The sequence below is a fragment of the Brassica napus genome, unplaced genomic scaffold (assembly GCF_020379485.1).
Source record: "Brassica napus cultivar Da-Ae unplaced genomic scaffold, Da-Ae ScsIHWf_1422;HRSCAF=2008, whole genome shotgun sequence".
Lineage (NCBI taxonomy): Eukaryota > Viridiplantae > Streptophyta > Magnoliopsida > Brassicales > Brassicaceae > Brassica > Brassica napus.
In genome coordinates, this window is record NW_026014836.1 from 44,595 (window position 1) to 52,697 (window position 8,103).

Here is an 8,103-nt window from a genome sequence, read left to right on the forward strand (position 1 = left end):
GTCACCAACTCCGTACGCAAGAAGCTGTGCATCACTCTCGCGGAGTACCCAAGACCATTCTCATGCAGCTTAAAAATCTGAGAAAAAAACGGATCTTTCTGCACAACATCCAATTCCTTTGGCAGCCACGCTTTGAACTTTCGGATAATGTAGTCGATCCTGCAGTTATTGTTGATCTGAGTCACTTGGGGCTCCTCGCCCTCCTTAAAAATCCTCTATGGTAACTCCTTAAACATATCTACAAACCATGAAAATTGGTTAGTTCAACATGTTAAAGACTTAAGGGATTTAATCGTGATGTATAAGATGTTTAACAACCCGTGAAACAAATTTGCTTTAAGAAACATGACAAATCGTTTTTTAAAAATTCTAGGTTAAGTGGAAGAACACTTCGATTTCTTTTAGATGAGAATCAATATATGTAATTGAATACCTAGTGTGAAGAAATGTGAGATTTTGGCGAAATTGAGGGAAGAACACTTCGTAATTCGATTTGATCCGTCCGACGAAGAGGAAGAACACTTCGATTTCGTTGTATCTTCGGTGAGATCGAAGAGGAGGATGACGAAGACGAGCGTAGAGACTACGAGCAAATGAAACACCGACGAAGAATAATGCTTATCTCAGTTTAACCCTAAATCGCCATGGAAGAGCCACGACTCTACGGCGGAGAAAACGACGAGAAAAAAAAATTAGGGGTGCGGGATGTGGGCCTTCCTTTTGCCTATTTTAATTTTTTATTTTTTTTTATTACTTTTTAATTTTTTAACATTTAAAATCTTTTACGAAAATTAGAATTTATAATTATAATCTAACTTAATTGGTACATTAAGGGTAGTATAGTATTTGCATGCTTAGTAAATCCTATTTTTCTAAAACATCTTCTAAAAGTCCTATTGTGACAAATCCAAGTTCAAAGTGTCTCATTTTTTCAATTTTCCTTTTTATTTATTTATTTAAAGAGCATAGATTTGTCAAGACAGAAGTCAGAGAAACGATTCAGCCAACACGATGTGAGAAAGTTAGGGGCTTCTGTGATCGAAATAAAATCTAGAAAACAAATTGGCAAAACAAAAGAAGGGAGGGGTTGCTATTAGTAAATAGCAAAAGAACTTTATGTGAAAAATTTTACACGCCAAAGAGTTTTCATCCACACAGAAAGTCATCGCAGCCATGAACCGTCAAGTAGAACCACCGGAGAAGACGAGGAAGACGTCACAACCACCTTCATTTCTATCATTCTCTTTACTTCCAGACGAAATCGCCGTGAACTGCTTAGCCAGGATCTCGAGAGCGTACTATCCAAGATTCTCAATCGTTTCAAAAAGCTTCCGGTCACTACTCTATTCCAAGGAGCTCTACTTAGCTCGATCTCACATCAGAAGCACCGAGCAGTGTCTCTACGTCTGTCTCTCCAATGACAAATCTCCCCAATGGTTTACCCTCTGGATTAATCCTAATGGAAGAAGAAGAAGAGTAAGAAAACCAGTGGAAACTTATCATGGCGTGATGCACCAAGCATGATCTTAGCCCGTAACCATACTCTCACATGTTTATACAACGGAAAAATATATGTCATGGTGTGGAGTACTGGAAGAGCCATGGGCTGAGGTGTTCGACACAAATACCCAAACTTGGGTACCTCTCTCGGATCAGGGTACTGGCATACGTAATATAGGTACCCGTAGCTATAGTGTTTGCAGAATCAAAGGGATAAAAGGGAAGACTTACTTTTGGAATTCAATCCGAACGAACGTATGCTTATGACACAAGCCACGATAATTGAGAGAGTATTTAGGAGTTACAGGCGTCATCACGTTTGACAGATGGTGGTGTACAGTACAACTCTTTTCCGAAGTCAGCATGTGTGATTGATGGTGTATGGTATTTTATAAGTCATGCTCCATACTACTTCCCGTGGACAAAGGATGGAGGAGAATGGGGAGTTGTGATTTTGGGTTAGACTCATTAAGAGATATGTACAAAAGGAATGGTGGCTGTAGTAGTAATACAACTATGTTAGTTAGTTGTGGTGGGAAGCTCTTACTTTTGTGGGAAGGGTATATGAAACATAATCCCAGTAATAGGAAGAAGATTTGGTGCGCGGAAATCAGGTTGAAAACTGATGATGAAGGTGAGGTTTGGGGTAATGTTGAGTGGATTGATGTTGTGCAAAGCGTCCCCACACAGTGTGAGCTCTTGCATTGTCTTGTTGTCTCCCTTTGATTGACTTGTATCAAAGGTATGATCAAACTAAATTAAGTGTATTGAGTAGAGACAATAGTTGCTTTTTAGTCATCAACATTAACAAAATGTACAAACCATTAATTACGTTAACGCTGATTTTATACCATTTGCCACAGTTGAAGTTAAGAAAGTATATTGTCCCCTTATATATATAATGTGAATGTATTGTTGATCAGCTGGAGGAAGGAGAAGGATTCAGAAGCAAATTGAGAGTAACAAGAGTTAAGGAGAAGAATTAGGGGTTAAAAGTCAAGTTTATGAACATGAAATTTTATCATTTTGCCAAACTACCTCGGCAACTTTGTTTTATCTTTCGATATATTTATCTAAGCCTTTGACTGAACAGTATTGTAGTAATGATATTGGTTACTCCACATTATGTTAATGCTAGGAGTGTAACGCATATCAGATTGTCTCAGGCTTAGAAAGTTCGCCGATGTATTTGATTTCAGCTCCTACTTTCACTGAAACAGAAAAAAAAAACATAAAATAGAAAAATTAGAAAAAAATTGTCATGTTGAAAGGTCAGATGCAGGCGGATGAAGATGCCGTCGTCCACACCATATGAGAAACTTAATAAAGTGTAGCAACACTGAACGTTTCAGGCAAGCATAGTTCCTATGGAAACCATCCGTTTGATAACCCTTTTAGGATCATCCTTTGCCGACCAAATATCAACTCTTCTTTGCCTCATAAATCAACGCAAAATTTCGTGAAATTGTATTATTCAAGATCAATTTTTTTTTTACATTTGGAGTCATGTTGTGTGTTTGAGAAAGTTAAAACCATACACCAATAAGCATATAGTAAGTGATGTTGAACTTGAAATCCGAAAGAACCTAAACTTGAATCCGTATCCAAATTGGTGATGTAAAAATATTTGAATGGATCATGTAGGGTACAAGTACAACAAAACATATCCTAATTAAGTGTTTTTGCTTTCTAAATGTTTGTTTGTTTGTGTTTTCAAGTCGTCTTAAGTCGGAACTAGATGGTGTGAGATGTATTTTTTTTTTTTACAAAAGGTTCTATGTGGTAAGAAGCTTAAGACTGTTGTGAACAACGAGAGCGCAGGCATAATCCGGATGTTCAACACTGAATTGAATCATAGTCATGATCTTCTCATCTCCAAGCTAAAATCAATGAAACTAACGAATGGGTTTACAATGGGATCAATAACGGTGTCTATAGATGTTGATTTGCAAAGAACAAAGAACTTTTCGAGGAGGTACGTTTTAATTAACATTGCAAGTGATGTTGAATTCTACGTTTTGCAAATAAACACACAGAAATTTCGGTTTAATATGTTACAGTTTGAAATCTCCGTAGTTGAAACCATGTCTGTTCAAACTTCAAATATAACTTCTTTTTAGCTCCAACGTTAGGGGCTTCTGTGATCGAAATAAAAATTAGAGAACAAATTGGCAGAATAAAAGAAGGGTGGGGCTGCTATTAGTAAATCGCAAATGACTATGTGTGTAATTTTATTCACCAAACAAGCTTTTTCTTATTTAATCTAGTTTTCACCCACAGAGGAAGTCATCGCAGCCATATGAGCCTCCAAGTAGAACCACCGGAGAAGAAGAGGTCAAGGAAGAAGAAGCCGACTACACATGCTTCTCCACCACCATCGTTTTCTTTACTTCCAGACGAAATCGCCGTGAACTGCTTAGCCCGGATCCCGAGAGCATACTACCCGAGACTCTCAATCATTTCAAAAAGCTTCCGGTCACTCCTCTCTTCCGAGCAGTGTCTCTTCGATGAAACCCTCCAATGTCCACAATGGTCTACCCTCTGGATTAACCCTAATCCAACCCTCAAGAAGAAAAAGAAGACACTCGAAGACAACCGTCAGCAACGGTACGAATCCTTGATTGTCGTACTCACGTATGGCATGATGCACCTAGCATGATTGTAGCCCTGAAGTATGCTCTCGCATGTTTCTACTATGGAAAAATATATGTGATGGGAGGATGCGGAGATGATGATGAACCATGGGCCGAGGTGTTCGACATAATGACGCAAACTTGGGGACCTCTCTCCGATCCCGGCACTGAGATACGTAAGATACGTAGATATACCCCTTACACAATCAAAGAGATAAAAGGAAATATTTACTTTTGGAACTCATACTAAAAGTGTGCTTATGATACAAGACAAGTTAGCTGGGAGAGTATTGAGGAATCAACACGTTTGATGGATGGTGGCGTCGAGCACCTCTATATTCCGAAGTCAGCATGTGTGATGGCCAGTGTATGGTATTGTATAGATTATGATTACCACTTCTGTGCGTGGACAAAGGATGGAGTAGACTGGAAAGGTGTGAAAGGGTTAGGCTCATTAATAGTGATATGCTATAGGAATTGCGGCTCTAATAGAAATATTAAGCTAGTTAGTTGTGGTGGGAAGCTCTTACTTTTATGTGAAGGGTATAGGAGACGTAATACCAGTAATATGAAGAAGATTTTGTGTGCGGAAATCAAGTTGGAAACAGATAATGAAGGTCAGGTTTGGGGAAATGTTGAGTGGATTGATATTGTGCAAAGCGTTCCCACACATTTTCAGCTCTTACATTGTCTCGTTGTCTCCGTTTGATTGACTTGTATCAGAGGTATGATCTATCTAAACGAAGTGTATTTAGTGTTCAGAGGTAGGGACAATAGTCTCTTTAGTCCTCAACTTTAACCAAATGGACCCACTGTTTGGTTGGTGCCCTTATAAAGTATATAGTCTCCTTGTATGTATAATGTGTGTGTATTGTTGATTCAGATGGCGAAAGGAGAAGGAAGCAAAAGCAAAGAGAGAGCAACAAGAGTGAAGGAGTATAATAAGGTTAAAAAGTCACGTTTATGCCCTTGAGGTTTATCATTTTGTCAAACTAGCTACGGCTACTTGGTATTTGTCTCTGGATATATTTATCTAAGTTTCTTTAATTGTTTAGTAGATTTTGATCCGTGCTTTAAAAGCCTGAAATTGTCTTGTAGTTGTAAAATAAATCTATTTGATAAAAATATAATATAGCCATAATTAATTTTAAACTGGTGTAAACTTTTTATGTTCTTAGTTACAACATGCACAAAAAATATAAAATGTATATTAAAATAATTTATTATAAGTGTAACTTTCAGTATTATATAGTTAGAATTTTATCTTCCTGATTTTAAATTATAAATAGATGGTAAAATTTTATTTTATGTTAACCAGTGATAAAATACATAATCATAATTTAAAAATAATTTATTATATTATAGTTTTAATAACAATAAAATAAATAATAAATTATTTCTTGTTAATTTAATATATACTTTGAATTAAAATATTTTATAATATTACCGAATACCATATGAACTATTGGTAAATTAATTTTCTAATTAAATGTACCTAAACATACCAAACCGGTAAATAAAAGATGCTAATATGAAATACATTTCAATTTATATAATTACGTTAATTGTAGAGTCACTTACATTTGACATATTTTGTTGACCAGACTAAACAAAAGTTGACGTAGCTAAGATTTTGTCCACTGTGTTTACTGGTCCAGATAAATTATTAAATAGTTTTCTAACCAATTCAAATAATATTGTATGAATCTATCACGTTTAACATTTATTATATTACGATCTCATTCAGTTCTAAAAGATTATAATCTCCATAAATATGGTAAGTATTTTATGTTTACTAATAATTAAATTTGTTAAACATAAATATAGAAGTGGCATACGGCTCTTGTAGTTATCAAAAAAAATCAAGGGAAAAATTTTAGAAGGTATTTTACTTTAATAGTATAGATGAATGAATATTCAGCATTTTGTAGTAATCGTACTGGCGATCAAGTCTTCCTTTTCTAGAAAGTAGAGTTGTGTTATGTTAGTGCTAGTACTGAAACACATATCATATTGTCTCAGGCTTATAGGGTTCGACGAGGTATTTAATTTGAGCTCCTACTTTCACTGAAACAGAGAAAGAAAACATATAGAATAGAACAATTTGTCATGTTGAAACGGCAGATGAAGATGCAGTCCACTTCAAATGCAAGAAACTTAATAATGTGTAGCAGCACTGTCAACATTTCAAGCAAGCATGATTCCTTTGATTAAACCTTTTGGGATTATCCCTCGGCGGACTAAAAATATTTTTTCCAAATCCCTGTACGAACCCTGAGCATGAGTCACATCAAGCAGCAATACTATGGAAGCCACCCTAAGGTTATGAATGAAGTGACATGAGAAAGATAGATCGTCTGCTCGTGCAAGAGAACCGGAAGAGAACTTCACTTGAATTACCATTCACCCTTTTTTGTTTTAAAATTTTATTTTGCAGGTGATTAGCATACGATTCAAATTTTTTTTGTCTTTTTTTTCTAAAAAAACATATTTCCTACATGCAGTTCTCTCTGCTATATATTCGGTGATGTTCATCTATTTTCTTATTTTTTTACCACTTAATAATTTTGTTACAGATTATTAATAATGTTCGTCAATGTATAATTTCGTAAATGTATAATTTTCAAATTTTAATTTTAATTCTGTAAATGTAAATGTATAATTTTCAAATTTCGTTAAATACACTGTCTTGTTCAAATTAAATATCCATATTGTTTTAGTAAATTTGAACATATTAGTATCTACCATATTATTTTAGTAAATTTTATTGATATATGATATTTTGGATGTTATGATATTAAGTTTTTTTTTGGTTATTAAATGAATATTTTAAAATATTAGATTACTTTAGTTTTTAACATAGTTTGCTTTTCGGGTTGCATTTCAAAAATTTATTCTTTATTATATATGATTTTATCTTTGGTAAAAATTGAAATATCATCATTTTTATTTTGAATATTTATTTCAGAATTTTATATTTTGTCAAGAAAAAATAGGAAAACTATAAAACTATTTTTTGAGTCTAGAAGATTACATGAATTTTGAACTTTTTTTGTTACTACATTAATACATTATTTTATAAAAAGAATATTTGAAATTTTGGGAAGATGTTTTTATATATTTCTCAACAGATTTTGTTATAATTAAAATAAAAATTAAATTTATAAGTAAAATTTAATTTGTCATTAATATTTAAATGAATAGTTAAAACTATATATAGTTTTCTATTAAAATATTTTTTATTAGTTCTATACTAATATATTTATTATATAAACATTTTTAAACAATATATGTTGAGAGTTTCGAAAAAGAGAGATAATACATAGTTGTAGATATAAAATTGTAACCTATGTTAGTAAATTGGTTTTTGTATATTAATATTATATATTTTACGAATTTTAATCCATTTTAATGATGAGTGATAATTTATTTAAATAAAACTATTTTTAAAATGGTTAATTTACCTATTTAATATAATTTTTTCATGTTTAATTCATATATCATTTCTTTTTAATATAATATAGAATATAATTATAAATTTATAAAAATAGTATAGAATTTTTATTTTCTTGTTTTATAATAAAAATTTTAATTAACGCTGATTTATAATAATAGTATATTACTAATTACGAAATTAATTAAGGTGTTATTTTAAAAATATATTTAAAAATTTGGAGGATTTTGTTAGATTCTTTTTCAAAAGATTTTTTTCATTAAAAATAAAAATAAAATTTATAGTTAGTTTATTATTAATGTAAATAATCAAATATGTCATATTACCTAATTTATAAGTGGTCTTAATATGATTTGTTAAAAGTTGAAAAAATATAGGACCCTAATATGTCATATTGCCTTTCATGACGATCCTCCTACTACAGAGGTTGAGACAGTGTCCACTTGGATACCCCGAATCCCTACCTGTCAAATTGATGGGTCATGGATCGATAATGGCAGTGTCAATGGCTTAGGG

At 32.9% G+C, this 8,103-nt stretch overlaps 2 pseudogenes; both read left to right on the top strand.

Annotated features, from left to right (window-relative positions):
* The first annotated feature begins 652 nt into the window (after positions 1-652).
* Positions 653-2,590, top strand: LOC106384690 (annotated as a pseudogene).
* A 737-nt stretch (positions 2,591-3,327) lies between these two features.
* Positions 3,328-5,262, top strand: LOC106384689 (annotated as a pseudogene).
* The last annotated feature ends 2,841 nt before the right edge of the window (positions 5,263-8,103 follow it).